This window comes from Melospiza georgiana, chromosome 1, assembly GCF_028018845.1.
Source record: "Melospiza georgiana isolate bMelGeo1 chromosome 1, bMelGeo1.pri, whole genome shotgun sequence".
NCBI classification, from domain to species: Eukaryota; Metazoa; Chordata; class Aves; order Passeriformes; family Passerellidae; genus Melospiza; species Melospiza georgiana.
The window spans coordinates 28,602,700-28,626,149 of record NC_080430.1 but is presented as its reverse complement, the minus strand read 5'-3'; positions in this window follow the sequence as shown (position 1 = coordinate 28,626,149).

Below are 23,450 nucleotides of genomic sequence, written 5' to 3'. Positions count from 1 at the left end.
CATATGGTTGATTTTCCTTAATACAATATGCTTTTAAAACACTTGGATAAAAGCAGTTTTATTGTTAAATGGTAGTAAAACCATGGGACTTGGCAGAAAGTCATCAACCAAACTTGTGAGTAAATACAAAAATAGTAAGGAATTTTTCCTGTATTTACATAAGCCTCAAAGAAATTACATTTCATAACTAGTGGTATGATTTGGACCAGAAGCTTGTAGAAAACAAAAGGAGAGAAATTTAATATTAAATATTATAATTCAGAATTGTGAGACACCACCACATTTCACTTAGATGGAATAAATGGACACTGTGGAAATTTTCAAATTATCTAAATATGTTAAAAGGTTGAGAAACCATAGAGTATCTTAAATTGCTGAGTCCAACTGGCTGAGAGGTAGAATTCAGTAGACAGAAAAAGGCTACGGTTTTGAACAGAATTATGTGCATGCTGATTCAAAAAGTACAAAAAAATTATGCTTTTTTGTTGTGTTTTTAAAACACAACAAACTCAGAGAACTCCACACATAATGTTTCTTTATGGTACTGATAGCTAATTTAATTGCTAACTTTTCCCCATCTATTGTATAAATATGAAGCTACATTGGCAAAGTGTTTGCTTCTCAAATTATTGCACAAATATCAGCATGTTGCTGAATTTTATTTCAAGAATATATAGTGCCTTAAAATTATGCCCAGAAAATAGAAATACTAATGACTATATGATAAGAACAAAGAAAGAGATTCTGTAAATCTAGCTGAGAGTTTTTTAATTGGTTTTGCTTAATACACCATATGTTCCTTAAGGGATAATCACAGTGCTCTGGTTTAAATTATAAAATGGTATTTGTAAACTATAGCACAATTGGGCATTGCTGTACTCTTGTTCTCCTAAATCATTGTGTTTTAATGCAGTTGGAAATATTTGCAAAATTTCTGTGACAAGTACACAGTATGAGAACTTTAAATTTGGCTTCTAATACAAAAGCTTTAGTATTATCATTGGATAATACTATATTCATTACTAGTCTGCTAGTGCTAGATTCATTTTGCAGTTCTTCTACTTTCTAGGACTTCAAATAGCCTAGGTACCTCATAGGTACCACTGAAGTGCCACTTATTCCCTATTCTTGATAAATTAATATAAGGCCTTAAATCTTCTGTCTTCTGCACTGTGTATGTTCCATTAGTTCCATGTTTGACATTTACTTTTTAAAATGTCACAATGCACTTTTTGCAGTTAGGACTCTTTGGCCTAGTCACACATCAAAAGGTCAGTGTTTAATCTATCAGTGTGGGACTTACACTTGCTAAGTATAAACAGCCCCTGACAGGATGGACACAGCAGCTGAGGAGGGATCCAGGAGGGAAGAAACCAGACCTTGCAAAGAAACACTGGAGCAACTTACGTGAGGTAAGCACAGAATGGGTGGGAAAGACACTTCCTTTTTCCTTGGGCATTTTGAAGAGCTTTGTGGCCCAGTGCAGTTTTGGTCAAATATACGCAAATAATCATCACAGTCAGTGCATCACTCCACTTAGTTCTGTGACACACAGAGAAAGGGTTAACTCAACCACTTCTGCATGGCATGTTATGATGCTGGATCACACCAGCTGAGCAGACATAATATCATGTTTGCAGCTAAAATATGAGGCTTTATGTAGACATATCATTACATTTCACTATAGAAGAAAACTGGTTGCTTGTAATACATCCAAAACATTACATAAAAGGAAAGGTTAGGGAGAAAGTTGGATCATCAGGGGCCTCTCACATCTAGAGTTCTTTAGCAGCCTGCTTTCCTGCATTGCCCTGGCCTGTCTCAACAAGCTTTCCCTCTGGACAAAGCCACACACAGCTGAGCCTGCATATGTTAAAAACAGTTCCCAGTAGTCGGCACAGAAGAGGAAAGACCAAGTGTGAGCTCTTTCTCTCTCAGTAATCCTCCAGCAGTACTCTACTTAAACATCCCCATATGCCTGCATGCCACATCCCACAGCATATGGCACATATTCTGAGTTTCAGAGTTTGCACATTGTTTCATGCTACTGACACGAAGGAATGAGCCCCTCCACAAAAATGGACACACCATTGTGCAGGGAATGCTCTATTAGAAGTACACAAATAGTGTCAGATACCAATGTTCAGTAATTATTTGCTCTTTTATGTGATACCATTTATAAGTATAACAGTATAATATGTATAGGTCAGCCAGACCATCTTTTATAGTCCTTTGTGAGGTCAGTCACAGGGTCAGAATAAGGAAATTAATAGGAGGCTTTTGAAAAAAATTTAAGAATTATTGAAAAATCTTTTACCACTATATAACGAATAGTTCTCCATCCTCTCTCTGATCTTTTGCTGGCATACACATATAACTAGCAGAAAAAGAAAATGATCTCTAAGTATTTTTGAAATCATTTTGTCACGAAACATCACAGAGAGTGTGGTTCACAGGAACGCCTCTGCTTTGATGGGATAGAACAGCTGTAGGACTGCATACAGCTGTATGCTCTTTATGCTGAGAACTTAAAATGGTTCAGCAAAATTTGCTTCAGAATATGTACTGTGGCATGCAACAGATCAGGGCCTCACACGGACTTGAGGAAAACAGGGTAAATCTGAAGCATAGTGCTTATGTCCATAAGCACCCAGAGCCCAAGGATGTCATACCATAAGGGTTTCAGTCAACCACATGAGACTAGTGACAGCACATCGTAGCATCCTGCCTGTAAAGTGAAATCAGTGGCAATGAAAATGCCTGATATCAGATGTTGTAATTTACAGGACTATGGTTCATCAACCCTACTGCTAGACAAAAGTCTCTGATGGTATGGTACTTGACACAAATTCTGATAGCTTGTTACTGGTTTTAACAATAAAAAGCACATAATGAGTGAATGAGGGCACCAGCTGTGTATGCAAGCTGACAGAACATCCTCTTTGTGAGAGTGTTTTGGAAATCCTGTGAGTTTTCACAAGACTGCTCATGTCATTTTGGTTAAGGAGAAAATCCTGTGTAAAGCCAGAGAAGAAGTGAGACCATGACCGTAAAAATCAGCTTAATTTCCAGATCACTCATAGAAGACAGAGATAACAAAATTAAACCTTAGCTTTCCATACACTCAGAGAGTGCTTTATATTTTATATTCCTCCATAATGGTGTTCTCTCTGTGACTCCTGTTTGTATCCATTGCATTTTTCCATAAGTAATGTCAAAAGATATTTCCTTCAGTAGGTCAAATCCTAGCAACATACAGTCACTACCTCAAATTTTTCTGTAGAACAAATTTAATGCAAAGCACAACACAGACCAAGAATATTTGAGAGTTCACACACATTTGTGGAGTGGCAGCACTGTCACCCACACGATCTAATTCTTATTTCTGAAGCCTGAGGCTGATCTAGTTGCTTTCAGCAGGCTTTACTGAACACCTCTGTCCTCCTGCTGATGCTCAGGCCCTGAGTTCACAGTCTCTAGCCTGAACTAAATATTCCAGAAGAACTTAAATTAAGTTTTGTATCAAGCCAGTAACATGCAAGTTGTTTACAGAAAGGGTGAAAAAGCGCTGGAATCATCTGCTTGGGGATGTGGTGGAGTCACCATCCTTGGATGTGTTTAAAAAGGATTGGATGTGGCACCCAGTGCCTTGGTTTGAGGTGTTTGGACATGGGTTGGACTTGATGATCTTAAAGTGATCCAATGTAGTGATTCTGTGAATTCATTTGGCATACACTAGAAAGACATTCAATAACTGACTGGATAAAGAACTATAATCTGCTATCCATCTTTTATCTTACTATTTCTAAATTCAACCAAGCCACTCATAAACTTTTGAATATTTTCAGTTCAGTATGGCACAGTATCAAATTTCTGATAGCCTAAAGCCAAACGAAAATAAAATTAGTCCCTGCAGAATAACAGATTGTCAAATTTAAATGCACCATATTTTTTAAAAAAGTAATAGATCAATAACAACTTTTCCATAAATTTGACACACTTGTTGACTACAGAATAAACCAATTGCCAATACTTGATTATTTTTGTAGCCAAAATTGAGACCCATTTCAAATTTTGAATAACTCTCTTCTTTGCTAAAAATGTAATCTATTCATACATAATAATATTACCTAACTCTGTCACCAGGATGTCTGAACAGTCCATTTCATGACAAAGGTGACCTTGCCAGCAGCCTGTTTATAGAGACAGGTGGTAGCTACATACTCCCAAGGCCTGCCTCTGCCTTCCACATTTTGTGGCTGGAAGCATTTTGGACTTGATAGCACTGTTCTCTCTCAGGTTTGATATTAACAAGGTCATATTAAAAATTCACTGCTACATCCATACAGCTCACATTTTTTAATGACCTCTCCAAATATTCAGCAGAGAGAAATCAGAATCTCTTAAAGCCAGAAGATAATCAGAGTGAAAATACAGACCTAGCTTATACTTTCTAAAATATAACTTATTGAAACACATGATTGAAATAGTGAGATGTGCTTGTAGCCACACCAACATTGTCACAGGAATAGCTGCAGTGCTGTGCTTCTGTCAATCGGAAGTAATTTGTCTTGTTTTGGCCTGTCATAAATTCATTTAATAGGAAAATAAATAGTTCACAGAGCTTAGCATACTTTTAGGCAGCTCAGCTGTTTGTGGTGACAGCAATGTACCTTTTTTCTGAGACAATGCCTTCCAGGCACTCCACTTACTCACCCTTTGGTATGCTTTGATCTCCCTTTGGTATGTTTTCATTCATGTCTTATTCCCCCAAATCTTGAAGGACCATGAACCCAATTTTTAAAATGAAAATGTAAAATGTTTTGGAATTGCTTTAATTTATTTTTCTCTAAGATCTAACAGATGGACATGCAAAACTTATGCAACCATTGAGGACTTGAAGCTGACCAACTGAAAGACCTTGGGAATGGAGTAAAGGACTCCATGATTATTTATTTCTACAAGCTTCCTGAAGAAATAGAGATGATATCAATCCAGACAATCAAAAACAGCAAAGGAAGAGGCAGAAATCACATCATGATTTCCTTTTTACAAACAAAACACAACAGAAAACCATAATTTAAAAGGAAGGGTTCTTGGAAGTTATCTTGTTCTCAGTCTGTCTGACAGACTGTGTGATAGGAATATATCTGCAATGAAAGCATCTTCATTTCTTCCCTTTTAAGCAGAAGTCTTGGAACTGTACCCTGACAGTCTCAGAGTTCTGTAGATGGACAGTTTCTATTTAAGCCTATGAAAATTGCAGAGCAGATAAGGACCACCATTGTTTTCCCGTTCTTCTATTTCCATCCATACTTGTTTTTCCTTATCATCTGAAATACTAAAAAAGGAATAATTCTGTGTCTGTCCATCCCATTGCTATCCTCTGTGTTAAGGACATCAGTAAAGAACCCAGTGTAACCTGCTACAGCAAGCCCTTTGAGCAATCCAGTTATTCCTTGTAGCATTTTCCTATACTATTTTTAAAAGCATTGTGTCAAGAAATCAGGAAAAAGAGTAGAAGTTTTCTCCCAGGTAAACCGTGACTAACATTACAGAAATCTAACCTCAGAAAAAATGATAAGACTAACATTAGTCAAGCAGAAGCTAGATCAGTACTAGTAAATTGAACACAACATGGGCATGTGCTCAAGATGCTAATAGGTCATTGCTGATGGGATTAAATTTTTGGAACAGCCTTTGGCATGTGTATGATTCTCAACTACAGTTTTCCAAACAATGCCCAGATGACATTTCTAAGACACACTCCTCTCCTAGCATAGTCCCTGGCTATTATGCCACCAGGGGTGACACCTGCACACTCTCATGCCAGTTCCCCACCAATGCAGAAAGAATGGCATTGTGATATTTAAAAATGTCCCACATACTCTTTTTTTCAATAATGTGTTTTTGCACCCTCCTTCTTGAGTCTGCTCTATGACCTCAGGAACTCCTGACAAGCTTTGACTGAACCAGAGTGCTGAAAGGTCCCTTTACCAATTGGGTGATGAAGCATCCCTGACCATACCAGGCACTCTTGTATGATTCAGAGGGAACAACAATGGCTGTAATAGAAACATCAGCCTCCTGGTCAAGGTGGTGAGAGGACAATCAGTCCCCCCTGACAGCCTCGGAACATTCCCAACTGCACTGTAGCCCAAGTGGAACAGTATCATTATTGCAAAGGTTTTTGAAATGATTGCCAAACCTTTTGGAAACTCCAGGAGCTAAGAAGATGGGATATTTCCAGAATGAAAATTTTGCAGATGTGTAAAGCAAATTACACTGCAACCTTCTAAAGGGTGATCCTAAGCTAAGCCCCTTTGGGTCTCTCCTGGACCACAGCAGGCTGTACAAGCACCTTTCTCTAAGTAGGAAGTCTCTTGGAACTCATGAACTGCCAAGTTTTCAACAGACTTTGGTTGATGATGAAGCCAAGGTTGATACACACAGTCCTCAAGGTGTAACCCACACCTGGTGAGAAAACCTAAGAGATTTGATGTATTTTGATGAACCTGTGGGAAATTTTGATGCACATGGATATATAGAGAGATAAATTCATCTCTTTGTCACGGGTGTGTCCATATGAATTGATAATGACATAAATGTTGTTACAAAATTATAATTGAGTCAGTACCAAAAATGTAGTAAATACTATTGCATCATTATAAGAATAATAAATTAGTCAATTATTAAATTCTGCTAAACCCTTTTGTACCCTTTTTATCTTTACTTTTTTGCCACCCTGGTCTCTGTGTAACTATTCTAAACTGATTCTGATATTCCTATATATGCTTTATCAATGTAATAAATATATAAACTTAGCCATCAAACTCTGTTAAAGTTGCATTTTGACAAATTAATATTAAAATCTGCTTTTGGCCAGTACTTCTGATGGTAATTCTCCAAGCAGCCTAACCATCCATTCATGACAAAGATGACTTCACTCAGACAGTGAGGACCAAGATGACTCACCCAGGAAAAAGGTCTGGGAGGAGATGAGAGAAGGATCTGGCCCTGACTGGATCATCTCCACTTCCTACACTGAGCTTGTGGCTGAAGACTACCACACATCCACTACCATACACAGGGGTAAATTGAAAAGTTAAAGCTGTCTTACTCTGAGCATAAGATACAGACAAAGGATCCAAGTCTTTTTTCCTTTTCTGCAGAAGTAACCCCAAGAAAAATGGAAATATTATTTTTAATGAGCTGTGTCTCAACTGGTCTCTGAAGAGATGGGGTGGTACAGGAAGAGCAATGGGCTTCAGACACCATCCCAATACACACACTTGACAGATCTTTTTAGTCCATTAGTCTTTTTAGCCCTTTTTAGAGCAACCAGAGTCTTCAAATGTGAGCCAAGTTACAGTTTTGCACACTTTAAAGGGAGAATATGGCCATGATCCTCTGATACACTTCACAGAAAGAAACTAAGTGAGAGAAACAGCATAAGCACATCCCAGGAGTTACAGAAGAAAGTAGGCATTGTACCACAGGCTTCAAGAAATGATTGAGTGCAACAGAGTGGCAGTGTGAGAGCCAGTGGCACCCTCTCAAGGTATGGCCCTCATGGTTACACATGGTGGGTCTGAACCACTCCATAAACAAGTACATTAAACATCTTTACAAGATGCAGCACAAAGAAAGAGAACCTAGCTAAACAAAAACATTTTCTTTATTTTCCAATTTTCAAATTCAATAGTTATCTTTTGTTGGTCTCACTTCTCAGCATCCTTTCACCATATTTTTTCTTCAGTGATAAATATCAGCAAAGCAATCCAATTTTCTTACAATCATATTTCCAAGTAAATCTCAGGGGGATCAAATTCTTTTAGTCCCGTGTATTGTTGAGTGCAATAGCTGTCTCTATTTGTACTATACCACAGGGCAGATGGCCTTTTTCCAAATCAACCCATATGTATTTGACAAATCATGAGGACATTCTTCACATACCAGAAAAAGTAAGGACTTAGCACATCAAGTACAACTTTTCATTTATTTTACAGAGTAAAATGGTTTACTCTTCACTCTTATAGATTCTCATCTGTTTTCTATAAATAGAAACTTATGCTACCACTCAGAACATTTGGATTTTAATCTGGGACAACAATTGTTACTGGAATGCTATCTAATCAGTAGTGCTATTTATACAGTGGTCTGTACTCATTCAGTGCAAAAAATAGCCAACAAAGAAGAAAGAGCAGCCTAGAAAAATACTCAATATAAAATGATATATGGGCTTATAGAATTTAATGACAGGATAGAAGGTCAACAAAGTGATAATCTATGGCAATGAAAGATAAACCCCATTGATATTACAAAAATATGAAGTTTCTGTCAACCATATCTAATGCTTATAAGTGTGTCCAATAATTTCCCTCACACAAAACCAGACAGAGATATCATGGTCTGCTGAAGTACGTAGTGTAGCTATTTCCAGTAACAGGAATCATGCTACTGAAGGCAAATGTTGAATGAGACGTGAAAATCTGGCTGTGGTTCTTGGCTTGGATAGAAGCTGAATAGCAGCATGTTTGGCTGTGGTTTCTAAAAAATATGCCAGACATTGGACTATAATATTGGCATGAACTCCCCAGAACAGATTCAGGTCAGGTTTGAAGGGAAAAGGATTGTACAGATGCACAGCAGCTCAATGTCATATGACAACATATGGCATCCCAGTGTAATGATTTTTATAACTATTCTGCACTGGCCTTCACTTTCTGAACTGAATTTCACAGAACCAACAAGAGCACAGTAGTGGAGGACAAATAGCTTATCCAAATAAAATCAACCTCAAGTCAGAGGCTAAAAAAGGTATATGAAATCTTCTTAGATTAACTGAATTGTTAACAAAATGGTTTCTTGATAAATATATTTTAAATTTTTGCCTTGAAATACGTTTCAACTAATATTTATAGAAATTTTAAGAAATTTATCAAAACTACAATGAACTCAAAAGAAAAATTTATTTTCCAGTCTAAATAAAAGAAAGTATCTTCTGGACCTATTTTCTCATCTATCCTCTCTTAAACATTATGATAAAAATTGTATCCTTCAAAGCCTGTTTCCCTTTGTTGACTAAGTCAAAAGCTCAGACATTTTTACCTCTATTTTTTGAAATTAATTTCTCTCTCTGACTTAAAAACAGAGATCATTTACAAAAAATAAAAGCAAAGAAAAAAGACACAAACACACTAGTTAAGTGTAAGGAAGTAGTTTAAGTAGTCCTTTCTTGATGTAGAGATTATTAGTGAGGTTTTAGGCTTTTTCTGTTTAGAGAAGAAAATGTCTCAGGAGACCTCTGGACACCTATATAGCAAATATAAACACACTAATAAAATCCTATTCCTCAGTAAAATTTTACAGACCTCTGGTATGGTGGTATCTAATGCACCATAGAAAGAAAACTGACATGTTAGAAAAAAGGAAAAGTCATATCAAAATTATATCAAGATAAAATACACAATAGAGTCCAAAAAACATCATTTAGAATATGGTTAGCTCGAAATATTGAGGTACATTTGGAATAAACTTTCAGTGTTTTTTCTGATTACACTGTGAATTTGTTTCCATATGTGCAAGAGGCAAATAATGAATTGTAGAGTCAATGTGCTAAAAAAAATAGTGGGTCAGAATGTAAGTGTAGGCACTCAATAGTATTTGAAATACAAACACATGACTATGGTAAATCAACCAAGTTCAATAAACCAAGCACAAAAATTGCTACTGCTTCTCTGGTGCTGCATCAAATCTACAATCTCTTGTAAAATGTAAATCAAATGAATGAAAAAAAAAAACCAACAACAAAACAAACAAAGAAGGGAGGGATAATCTTTCACATGGTATTTAAGAGCGTCCTGTTCTGTAAATCCAGGGATATATTCTGATAGCCTCTCACATGTTGAATGGCAGCTGGAGAGCTCCCAAATGACCTTTGTGTATTACTGCACTACTCTGTGAATGAACAGAGTAATCCCATTGCCTGGACTCAGAGGGAAAGCAACAAAATTCTTTGAGAACACATTAACGTGAGTATTACACCTACTTATTTCCTGAAACACACTTCTAAAGCATTACATTTCTATATTTACATAAACATATGGCTGAGAAATTCTGACAAACCCTGAGCTTGTTGCAAATGACCTGAGAGTACTATGAAGAATCCAGCACCAATCACTGCACCAAAGCTTCACAAGGACTCGAAGAACAGGGAAAAATCTTATGGAAAATACTTATACTATGAACCTTTTCCCTTGGTGCCCTGGAATGCATCCTAGAGTCTCCACATATTTTAAATTCCTCTGTCAGACAAGCAAACTAGAGGCCTAAAGCTAAACAGCATGGATTCTCTTCCTCTTCACCTGCTACAAATACCACTGGTTCATTTTTTTCCAGCCAGGATTATCTCACATTGAAGAAGTGGCGAAAGCTATAATATATAGCATATATATTCCTATATTATGTGTATTAGACATCATAACTTGCAGTATTTAGACAACTCATAACAGAAATAATGATGGAATTCCATGACACCATGGACCAGTTTAAGGCAGAAGTGTTCACTCTTTGCTATGTCAGCTCCCTGTATATAATCATATTAACCTATCACCAAACATAAGCTAACATACACTGCTTTTTCTCCACTGTATTAGCTCAGGAACAGATTTGCAGTAACACTGTCAGATCAAAGCTTCACTTTGCCCATCTCACTTTCAAGTCTAGGTAAAACAAAACAAGACTGTTCACATCTGTGCTCATCTTCTCTGTGGCTTATACTAACATGTATTATACTTTAATAGCTAAAAAAAAGAATTGATTTCGTATCTCGGCACTCTTCTTTTGAGAAAAATATCACTCAAGATTAATAACCCTGGTAATGTTTTATATTAACCTCTTCAAGGATATTTGTACTAATAAAAACTATTTTAATAGTTCTTACATCTATATTTTTGACCACAAAGACTGACAGTTTTTAATAATAATAATAATAATTAAAAAAATAAAATCCTTGACTGATGGAGAAAGAAATTAAAAGTTAATGGCCCTTTAAGAGTTATTGATGCTTTTCTTACCAAACTTAGAAGAAAAATATTTCAATAATATTTGTGGCTGAGTTACCTGGGTTTGATTTTCTCTTTGTCAGCATCTTTTTTACATTTCTTCAGTGCATCAAAATATTTTACAGCTGCTAGTGCATCTCTGTGTTTGTGTGTGCAGATATGCTGTGATTTTATGTATGTAATTTTGTACATTTTTGTGTAGTCAACTTACAACTTTAAAAATTTTTAAATTTCCTTACAATTAAACATATGATTTCTAAAGTTACATATCATCAGGAGGTCCTTTGCCTTCATGGCATCTTATAAACTGGCACTGGCATTAGAGTGAATTATGCCCAATTCACAGCAGCACCCAGAAAAAGAAAAAATTCTTTAAGAATGTTCAAGGAGATGAAAAGAAAGAACAGTAAGGTTAACTGAAGCTTTCTCCCCAGTGCCTGGATATGAGGTGGGGAATGTCTAGCACAGGCAAAAGGTGTTTGATGTGGTACCTTGCAAGAGACCACTCAAAACAATCAGAAATACTATTTGAATAGAAATTCTTGCTCTGTTTTACCCACATGTGTAATTTTATACACTTATATAATTGATATATTGTGATCTGCACATTGGATGTAGCCTCCAGATTCAGGGGACAGGATAGGGCTGCAAATAAAGTGTTAGTGACCATACTTGAGCTTTCAGGACAAGGACAGTAAAAACTAAAGCTCCTGACTCTGGCATACCTTGAGTAAGATATCAAGTTATTACCGGAATGTTGTGCTTTTTTCTTATTTTAATAGAGAGAACCCAAATGTGTTCTCTCATCCCCTTTGCTCTTCTTCATGTGAAAGAGCCATAAAAAATGAAACATTTCAAGGTAAATTCTTCATGTAGCAAATGCCATATATGGGAAAATTTAATCCAAATGTATACTTTTTTGGTAACAGTAGAAGCAGCAGAAAACAGCATATTTTAACTGGAAAATTGCAAGTAAATGACATGTCTACAGAGCTACATCTGCAGTCATCCAAAGAAAAAATGACTCCCATGAGTATCATGGAGTCTTCTATTAGAAGATTGTATACTGAACGACAAATCAAATTAAGCTTGAATATAAATGATAGCTCATAATCTCAGAAAGATCAGTGGAAAGCTCTGATAAGAATGAATCAGTCACCTTCATTTGTGTGGAAGTCAATTTAGAGTACAGAAGTTTGTTTCAGCCCTGTAGTTCTGCGTTTAAGGGGAAAAGCTTGTCACTTGCTTGCAAATATAAAAAGCTATTTTCTTTTTCTGGCACTATATGTTAGAGAAAGACATGGTGGCTGTCTCAAATCACCTCCCTGTCCTCCATGTGCCCCAGCAGAGATTCCAAGAGGATCTGTTCCATGAGCTTCCCAGGCACAGATGTGAGGCTGACTGGTCAGCAGCTCCTAGGGTCCTCCATTCTATCTTATTGAAAGATGAGCATAAATTTTCCCTTTTTCCAGACTCCTGGGACTTCACTTGACTGCCATGACATTTCAAATATCATGGACTGTCTAGGCAACTAAGCTCCAAAGTAAACTCAGGCTGTGCAGGTAAGATAGAGCAGGCAATTGTGCTGAAGCTTGGTATGGATCTCTAAATCAAGAAAATCCTCCAGTGGGATTTATGGAAATATAATCCTAAAGCACTTGGTTATAATGCCCAATGTGAGTCTGCTATACATTGGTTTTGATGTGTACAAGCTTTAAAACCATTTCAGAGAGCAATCAGGACCCTCTCTTGCCTTTCCAGCCTTTGTCTCTCTCCCTATACTCATTCCACATGAAGACAGAAAGACTTACAATTTTCCTTTTAAAGAACCAATTATTTTATGAAATTCACATACTCCTCAAATTTTACTTTTGTTTCTTATCATTATGATGTCAGAAAAGCAAGTCCCACTTCACATCTTAGGTCAAAAATTGTTAAAGAGGACTCACATCACATTCAAAGATGTGGAGATTTAATGACTTCATTCCTTCAGGAAATGAGCCAGCACAATTTTTTACTGAATTCCTACAAAGCTCCTGTGGTACCTAAATTCCAAAGGCAAAGGCAGCAATCTTTACTGATATGTGTGTGTATATATATATATTTACACTAAAATTGCACAACACGAAAGTGAAGTAGTTTACTTCTAATGTCTCAGAGAATTGATTACTCCAACATACTGAACAATTTGAGTGAATTTGCTTTTTAGTTCTACTGTGGGACTTGGAGGAAGATGAGATATTAATATCTTATACAGTTCAAGTCTGACACTGTTTAAGTAGGACAATTCACCTCTTTCCCCACATCAATTCCTCCCTGCAACTGAAAATTATCAAGTCTCTGTTTCTGCCTCACAAATTGTAAATAGGGACAGCCATTAAATGGATATTGACACTATATATAGTTAATCCTCTGGTGTTTAGAGGGAGAAACCTCTTAACTCATGATTTCAAAGTGGAGAAATGATCTGAGCAGCGAATCCTTTGTGTTCCTGCTAATCATTGTCCTTAAAAGAATTTTTGTTGTAGCACATCTGACAAAGGTGTCAGAGGCTTGTAATCGATTCATCTTTTGGCTATAAATCTGATCTTGCAGGCATAGGACAGCTTTTCCTATTCACTGCTGATAGACCTATAATAAAGTTACAAGAGACACTGAAAAGATGCAGAGATGCTGTCATAATACAGTAAGCTCAGTACCTAATATATCTATATTACATAATACTTACTATATCTATATACACTATATTTTAAAACAACTTCAGTTCTTCAACATCAAAAAAACCTCAAAAGTGATGGAGATGCACAGAAGTGATGAAAAATGTTACAGAATTATCTCATAAATTCATGATGTTCTGAGTTTAGAATAAATTGCAAATTTTGCTCAGTCTACTTTTTCAAAATCATCAAAGTGAAGAATTTGTCTCTAGGTGGCTTCTGTGAAATGTGTTTAAAACTACCATACCCAGTAGAACCAATTTTCAACCATCCTTTGCAAGTATGATACTGCTGGACACAATTACTAAATGTGCCTGCTGAATGTGTGCTGAGAGTTTGCCTTTTCTGGTTAAGTAAAATTTTTAGATCTTGTAACACACTTTTTTTTTAAAACTTGTGCAGAGGCAAAACCAACATAAATTCAGGAAAGGTCATTATAATTAGAAAGGTACATTTCAGACTGTAACCAGTACAAAACAAGAGTTCTGTATTGTCATCTTGCTACACATATAAAAGGTGTTCCTTCAGAAACAACGTGGAGAAGCTTTATTTCAACCTTTAATGAACACCAAACCTCATTAACTTGTCAAGATGCATTTTACTCCCCATATTGCATAAATAAATTCTAGAGAGGGAATGGAGGGAGGTGGTTTACGTTGCATTATAATACATGAAGTGATAGGGTGAGAAACTTAATGCTGCAGTTTGCTTTCTTTTTTATAAGCTATAAAACACTTATTTCCAAATCAGTCATCTAAATTCAAGATTAAATGTCTTTCAGAAAACATTAAATGAGACACAGATATCTGAGGCCAAGGGCTGGATTTTTTTGCATTCAGAATTTCTCTCTTTTCTCACGTATACCTTGTGAATACTATATAATGCGTATATTAAAGCAGTATTCCACCTTACATTAAAGGGTTGCATATAGGCTAAGTGATTTAAATATTACCATTTGTACGTGATAACAAACAACAGTGATCCCTGATAGTTTCACAAACCCTTCCAAGGCTTTTTATAAACACTTGTTCTTCAGGCACATTTTTTTACATTCTTAACTTCTCAAAATGAGCAACAGTTCCCAGGGTATTCTAAAAATATTATAGTTGTTGACATTAGGAAGTGAGGGGAAGAAGAAAAGATGGGGACACAGGAGTCTAACTGCAGAAAATTTTCATCTGCAACATGAGCATTTGGTGCCAGATCCACTTAGGATCATCACCTACTTTTTTTCTGATAGTAAAATGCACAGATGAGAACATAAATGATTTTTCAGCAGGTAAGTTGTGAGTTACATCACAACTGTACTGTCACTTTGAACAATGGGAAAAGAGCAAGCAAATTTTCAGAATTTCTTTTTATTTTATAATATAGATGTCAATGTACCGTTATAAAAGAAAAGGAATAAATTTCAATGAGAGGATTGAGTAAGAACATAAATAATTGGAAGTTTATCTGACAATTACCTAAATCTACATAGATATGAAATAAGACAAACAGTTGGATGCATATCTCTGCAAAGTACTTCTTTCAACAGGAGCTAGAGAAGGATTTTGACTCCCATCTATTGGATAGGGGTAGGCTTCTCATGTCCCTTTGCACATCCATTTTAATCACAAATGTAGCTTGATTATAAAAATTACAGAAAAGTAGGACATTATTAAAGGACTCCTTCCATCCTGCACTAAGCAAATCTGAGACTACTGAAATTTTCTGACAAAATCTAGGAAAATCCTAGCCTAGAGTAAGTGACTACATTAACTTAAGTGAAGCTTCCTTTTCCACACTGCTTTATTCAGGCCAGGAGTTCAATAGCTCCTAACATCAACTCTTTTCCTCATTGCTGCTGAGTTGCTCTCAGGCAAATTTTTCTCTGGACTTGAACAGAAATTGTATTTTTAATATGAGACAGCTTTTAAGGCAATTACTGAAACCACCACATTTAAATGAAAATTCAAAGTGGAATACATTTTTGGCAAAAATATTCACAATGCAATGTGATGGGCATAGGACCAGATGCAAGGAACACAACATGTCTACTGTTTCACAGGAGCTACCAGTTCTTTCTTTTTTCCTGCTATCTCTGTGGCACAGAACTTCTGCCATCTGCTCCAGTCAATTGTGCAAAGACTACACCAACATGTTCAGTTACTATGTTCTTTTTCACCTTTCGAAATAAACTGTAATAATCTATAAAATGTGAAAATGTCGAAAGTCCTCATCTCGCCTTCTCTTGCAGATATCTGATTAGAGCATTGACCAGGACAAAATTCAGGCATTATCAGAAGTGCACTTCCCCCTGAATCCTCTCAGGCATAACTTGCATGTTTGACATCAGATTTCCCAGCCACCATCTGGTACAAAGCTCATTGCAGCACTCATCCTGTCCTCCTCCTATCCCAGATGATTTCCCTTACCTCACATCCCCCTCCACCTTTTCATCTCTCCACAGCTCTGACTGCAGCTCTATGACACTACACTGAACCACCAGGCTTCTCCTAGCCTTTGCTTGTGCCAAGCAGACAGGAATGTGGATGCTTTTGCATGCTCTAACTAATCTTCCTCTTCTGTCTGACTTTTGAACAATATGATTTCCCTCCACCTTCTTCCTCAGCACATTTATTTTATCTGCTATTTTTGAGTCACAGGAGTGATAGAGCTGCATGAGAAGAGCAAACATCCAGCCAACTCCTAAACATTAATACTCTGAAATAATTTTTAATCAACAATGCAAGAAACTTCTATAGTTGTTGAGAGTTCTGAATCATATGAACATTATCAGTTGTTGTCACAGCCAAAGTAAAAAAGATCTTGGAAATTCCTGGTAATTTTTACAGTGCCACTTACCTGAATATAGAAAAGCCAGAGAGCAAGTTTGAATTCAAGAGATTGATAAAGAGATCTTATTCAAGTAATGTTGTACAGGAAAGTCTGAATTTGTTTGCAATAAAGTTTTGACATTCATATACTATCTAAAGAGAGTTATTTACTTCCCAGAGACCCCCTACTGAAGAATAGCAGTTTTTTCCATTCTGCTTTTCTCTGCAGAAGAAAACCACATTGCAATGAAAAAGCTAGTTATGCATACAGAGAAGAAAGGTTGTTTTTCAGAGCCTGCCTGCTAAGAAATAATGAATTTTCTCCAATAATCCCATTCTAGGCCAACTAACAAGGAGGTTATTAAATTTTTTAGGATACTTGGTATTATGTTGGAAATTTTTTTCTTTATCAAATCTATTGGAGTGTAAAGATGAATGCAATTCTGTTTTTATTGTGTAAGTGCTACAATTCTTATGCAAGTATTATAATAATATTACAGTATGATAACATCCTTCTCTTCTATCTTAGATCTTTCAAGTTTTTCTCATAGAATCCTGTAAAATTTATCTCCAGAGTCTTCTAATTTAGGTTAACGCAAATTAGTTCTTCATTGGCTCTCCTCCCTTATTTATCTTGATCTTCAAACACACAGGCTCTTTCAAGAGTCAGTCCTCTTTAACTATTTCAGGAATGGGATTCTAAAACTCCACTTTTTTCCATTTTGTCTGTCAGTGATGACAGTTTCAACTACCTATTTTCTTCCTCCAGAATTATCTCGAGTCTTGCATGCAATCTGTACATCCAAAAACCCTAATCAAAGAAAAACACACCCCATGCAATTAAAATTAGCAAAGTCTTAAACTCCTCTAAAATTATCCTTTCCTGGGATGTTAGAAATAATTTCTAGATGCTATAAAAATTAACTCTTTCATAATAACTGAACAGCAAAGAACTTAGATGTTGCCTTGAGTGCTAATATAAGCACTCTTTGCATGTGATGTGTTGCTGAAACTTCAGATTATGCAACGGATATTGCCTTATGATATCATTCCTGTTATTGGGCACAGCTGAAGCCTTTGCTGTTAAAAAAAGCATCATTACATTTTATATCTACAGTGCTGTCTCACATTTGTTCTTCTTTTTGATTATAAGATCAGCATGACAAAACCCATCATCCAAATAATTTTATTATTTTTTTCCAAATTACAAGTGAGATTTTAAAATATATAGACCAAAAATTAAACTGGCAGAGAAACCACAGAAATGCAGGTCATGCAAGAATTGAAGGTATATTGTGATGCAATGTTTAATGGCAGCAGCATGAGTACTCCAGGGTTTTTTTCCTATGTGCTGTTCAAATCCTTCTGATTTCCCTGAGCCTGAAATTATGGGTCCTAATGAGAATCCAACTGCACTGGTATAATAGGGGCACTATCCAGAGATCTGGCCCCATCTATTTTTGAATATAAAAGGTATTACACAAATTCAGGACATGTAAAAGGAGGTTTTCTTATTTGAATTTCTCTTTGGATATAATTTCTTTGCAATCCTAGAACTACTTGATATTATTTTTAAAGGTACATTTCTAAAAAGATCATTTGAAATTTCAGCACACACTCTGTGTGAAATCAGAACACTGTACTTTGCTAGCTACAGCATCATATTAAAGACTGGTCAGGGAAAGGAGAAATGCACAGTGTAGCCAAAACCAAAAAAGAAAAAAAAAGACAATAAAAAAAAACCACAACAAAATAAACCCTTCTGACTACAATAAACTGTTTTCAGTTCTCAAATACTTTTATGTGAAATAGTGGTGTAAAAGTTTCTGTGGGGTTTTTTTATGTCTCATTCAGAAAAATATGATGCAATTTGTAGAAATCAAATCACTTGTTAGATGTATTTCTACCATCAGCAATTTCTCACCAGTTTAATTGCCTGCATCCAACATGGAGCTAAGTCGTGCTACTTCAAAGATGCAGAAATTGCTGCAATAGTTATTTGGGGTATTATTCATTTAGGCACTCCTAGGTATTATGTAACCCAAGATGAAATTCCCTGCCTAAGGTTGTAGCAAATTCTTTGCTGTTTTCACAAAGTCAAACAAACATTTCTGAGGTACTGCTTGTGCTTATATTTGAAAAAAACAAACCCATGAAGATTTTTCCTGAGCTGAGCCATCATTCTAATAATCCTCTTCCCTCTGGTTACATCCATAGTAGACTTACATTTTAACAAGATTTAGTTTGTTCTTATGTTGTGAGGAGAGATGCCAGGTTCAGTCTGGAATGTGAATGGTATCAAAATCTGTTTGGATTTCTGCTTCTCTGATAGTTTAACCTTTCCACAGGTAAATTTTTTTCCAGGTATAATTTTAGGATTTTGATAATTTTGTAGAGATTTAAACATATCTTCATGGTTACAAAAGAGCCAAATCCCAGGACAAGTGCCTTCCTAACAAATTGTCAGCTTCCCCCACAAAGTGACAGCCATTGACTGAGCCTGAAGAGCAGAGATCAGTGTACAGTTTAATGTGTTCTGACAGATTAAATTTGCTGAGAATCCACAGTAGTTCCAGCCTTTCCTGGATGGTATTCTGACCCACTGCTCACCAGACCAGCAGAGATAGTTCTCAAGAGATCACAGACGAATGTCAAAGATTCAGGCTGCAAAATCCCCTGGTATTTAAAAGCGATACCCTTCAGATATACCCCTTATCTAAAAATACATTCTTTAGAGAGATGTTCTGCAGATGGGATTATGGTTTGCCAAGCAGCAGATTAGACAGTTCTTGAATTTTGCCTTGTGCATGAAGTTCAGATAACACTCCTCATTCACATCTTTTCAGACATCTGCCCTGTTGGTCATACAGCCCCAGTGGCACAAGGACCATCAAAACTAGGCAGAGTTTAAACACTCAAAATTTAGGCAATATACAGTTTATCTACACCTCACTGCTAAGACATTTTAGATTCCTTCCAACCCAAACCATCCTATGATTCTATACTTTTACCTAGTATTTAATTTAATATATTGTACTGTTAAGAACCTTATTTCTGGTAGGAAGAGAATGATTGTCTAGAAGAGCAATTTAGTGTTCTAAATTCTTCCCAAGAAGCAAAAAAATCTGTATGAATCTCTAAGAATCATAAGCATGATATCGTTGGCATGAGTCAGATACAGATTAGGCAATTTGTGGTAGTCAAACACAGTTTGAATATGAGCTTTCTGAATTATGGCACGAGCATTTCCATGCAGTTACCTGATACATTTATGCCACATAAGCAGGAGTGTTAGAGATTGATTGGGTTCTATTGAGCAATCCAAATACCAGCAATAAGAGGAGGGACATTAGCCAGTTTGCTGAGACAAACCTTGTGGGCCATGGTCAGAAGGTGCTGCACACACTGCCCAGCTGTGATGCCTCTGGGATGCCCTAACAATGGCATTGTCCTTGAGGAGCTGTGGCCATCACTGCCTGGTATGCTAATATCAGAGTTGCTGTTTTCTGAGATATGTAACTTATCTTTTCTGAGTCTGGCTTTTGAAAAATGTCCATGTGTGGCCATGAGAGAAAGAAAGTCTGGCTTCATCTGAGTAATATATATAAATATGATAATATAACAGGGTCTGCTTGAAGTGATACTGGGTTTTATGCTCAGAAAACTCTTAACAGATAGTACAAAGCACACATACCCATGCTCCTGCTGCTATTACTACTACAATCATTATTATTTCAGTGTTTTCCCCTCAGCAGTTTGATTAATGATAAAACTACAATAGAAATCACAAAATATGATAAAGAAAACCAATCCCTCGTCCCAACAGGAAACCTTGCCACAACCAAATTGCACAAGTGGGTCTTTGCCAGAGATTGATTGGAAATTCCACACTGATTATTAACAGTCATATCTGGAATGTCATTTCTCTCCAGAATTGCTGCCTATATTGGAGCACCAATAGATGCAAAGACCACACAGAAAGGATCTTGAACCATAGGAAAGAATGATGGCACTGTGTTCAAGTCCATTAAGCAAGCACCTTGTTCAGTTTCACAGCAGATGTGTCTTTACATGCTAAATTAGGTGCTGCAGTGTTTAACATTACCTACTCAATAAACATTCTTAGATACAGTTATCAGAGTACAAATTAATTATTTAACATTTACTGTTTCTGCCCAAAACCTATGAATGTGCAAAAAGCTAAATATTAGACTATGTTACAGAGAGAGGTACAGAAATTCAGAAAAGGTCATGAAGAAGAATACAATTGAATCTTCCTAAAGCAAACAGCTTTCACTTAGAAGAAAACACCTGATTTGAATTAAATTATATAATATTAAATAAGGATAAGCGACAATAACACTTTTCATCAGTAGAACCCAAAATCTGTTCCAAAGGAGATGGAGTCACTAATGGTCATATTGATTGAGGTCGGGGAGATTCCCTTAACTCACCCAGAAGGCCAGCGTGCAAGCCAAGAACAGAGTTCAACTCTACTGGGATGCAGTCCAATGCATTATTAGTAAAGCCTCCTTGGTTTTGTGTAAGCAAATTATGATTTTTTGCAACCTTACTCACAAAAAAGTTTCTCCCAGAATGATATCTTTCAGCCACATTTCAAGCAGGACCTAATGCCAGTATCTGTTCTAGCTTCAACCTAATCTGAACATACTTTTAAAAATGGCTTTTCTTTTTTTCCCCCAAAAGTCTAATAATTACACACTTTCCCAAGTAAACTACTTGGGAAGTAATAGTTGAATGCAATTTTTAATCCTAAAGCATTTACAATGATTTCTATTTTTTAATCCATTTAATGAAAAACCTTTTAATCAAACCAGACTGTGAAGAAGACAGGCATTTTCATCCACATGAAGCCATTTTCTTCCACAGAACACTTCTCAGTCTGCTGTGGATTTGCCTACCTTTAGATGTTAGTGACAAGAAATGTCAAAGCATATTGCTGTTTCTTAAATCTGAAAATGTTTAAATAAAATGAAAGCTCTGAAAAATAGTGAACATTAATTTTAAATCCCCAAACAGAACTCACTTTCGTTTAGGATCTGGGAAAGATATGTAGTGTACATAAATGCACAGATTTATGTTGAGAGATAAAAAAGACAGTCTTATCATAGCTGATTTTAAAAATGAAGGTTTTTTCATAAAAATAATTCATTTTCATGCGGGGTCATACTGCACTAATAACTCTCTACGTAGTGAGTTAACCAGTGTCTGACCTCCTCAGCCATTCAATGGCAAGGAATAAACTCTAGGATATATTACAGATATGAGAAAGCAATCTGTTCTCTTCAAAGCATGTGAAAGCCACTGAGAAGCAGACAGAGGATTGTTCCATATGTCAGGGAGATCACTTCTACCAGGCAGAAAATTTGTTTAAATCACTGAAGTTAGTATGCCAGACACATTTACATGACCTTAGCCTAAAACTGTTTCTGCAACAGGGCATGGATCTATCTGTTCACCAATACTTCTATGTCTTCTTTATTAAAATTTGATTTAATCTGTATTTTAAAGGAAGGGTAGGTATAATACTAGTTGTGCCAATGAAGGACATCAAAACTTTCCATAAAATACCACAGAATGAAGTCCTGTGCAAGTATAAACCCCATTCCTGTGGCCTCCCCAAGACACTAAAATGAACATTTGAGCCAGGACTTTACACTACTCATCAAAGGCCCTGCAGGATTCAGGGGTGTGCCTATGGCACTGTACAGTCTGCTTCTCTTCTGAGCTTTCAAAAATGTTTGCCCAGCTCTTATCTGATCAACAGCTCTTCTTTGCAGAGCCATACTAGTAAGTCACTTTTCTCTCGTAGACTATTTCATAACACCTGCAGCACAGATAACATTTCTCCTGAGCTTCCCTCTTCCTTCCTAAGGCTTCCATTTGTTCTTAAAAATTCTTAGAGCTTGTGCTTGAAAGTGATTTCTTTTGGAACAGCAACCAAAGCTGTTTCCTCATAGTCATCCTTCCCCTTTGCCAGACAAGACAAAAATGTTCAATTCAGTTGCGCAATAATTTAATTAGCTTAGTGAGGTCTGAGTCCCAGATCTCTACAATGCTATTTCATCTGACTACTAAATTTCTACCTTGGTTCTTTCAAGCAATAACATTTAAAATATATTTTGCATTTTAACATTCACTGTACTCAGTAGTTCTGTTCCACACGTTTTTGTTTGGTTTTATTACATTTGTTCATATTTTCTTGTTAACAATAGAAACTCATAGCCTTCTACAGAATCTAGAGGATTATTTGCAGAGGGAAGAAAAATTTAAAATCCATATTAAAAAAAATCCATAAAGAAAAAGATATTTTGTTTTTATTTTTTATCACAATTAAAAATACTCAATTTTCCAGCTTAATTATTTTTTCTATTGATCCAGATTTTCGGGCTGAAATAACCAACAGTTACAGATCAAAATGCTTGCAACAAGAAATTTTACAAATATGAACTTTTGTCTTCATTTGGGGTGAAAACCAATAAAGGAATCCAAGTATTAAGAATTTTCCATAGGTCAGAAATTTCATTTTCCAGGCTTTTTTCTTGTTGGATCCATTAAAGCTAATTTTAGAGCCATTAAAAGTTTATTTGATTTGTTAAAATACTTGAAAGTGGTTTTTTCCCCCCTACCACTTATGCAGAAGCAACCACTTTGCTTATTTAAATAGCTGTTCTTTTTAATAGCTTTTGTTGGGGTCTGCCTGGAAGCGAGCAATGCCCCCATTTGGAGGTAAATGCATGAAAGAATCTGAGCTTAGAAAGGAGCTACAAGTGAGTTCCAACTTCTTTTATTTGATTGGTGAAACATACATCATGAAGTTTACTACT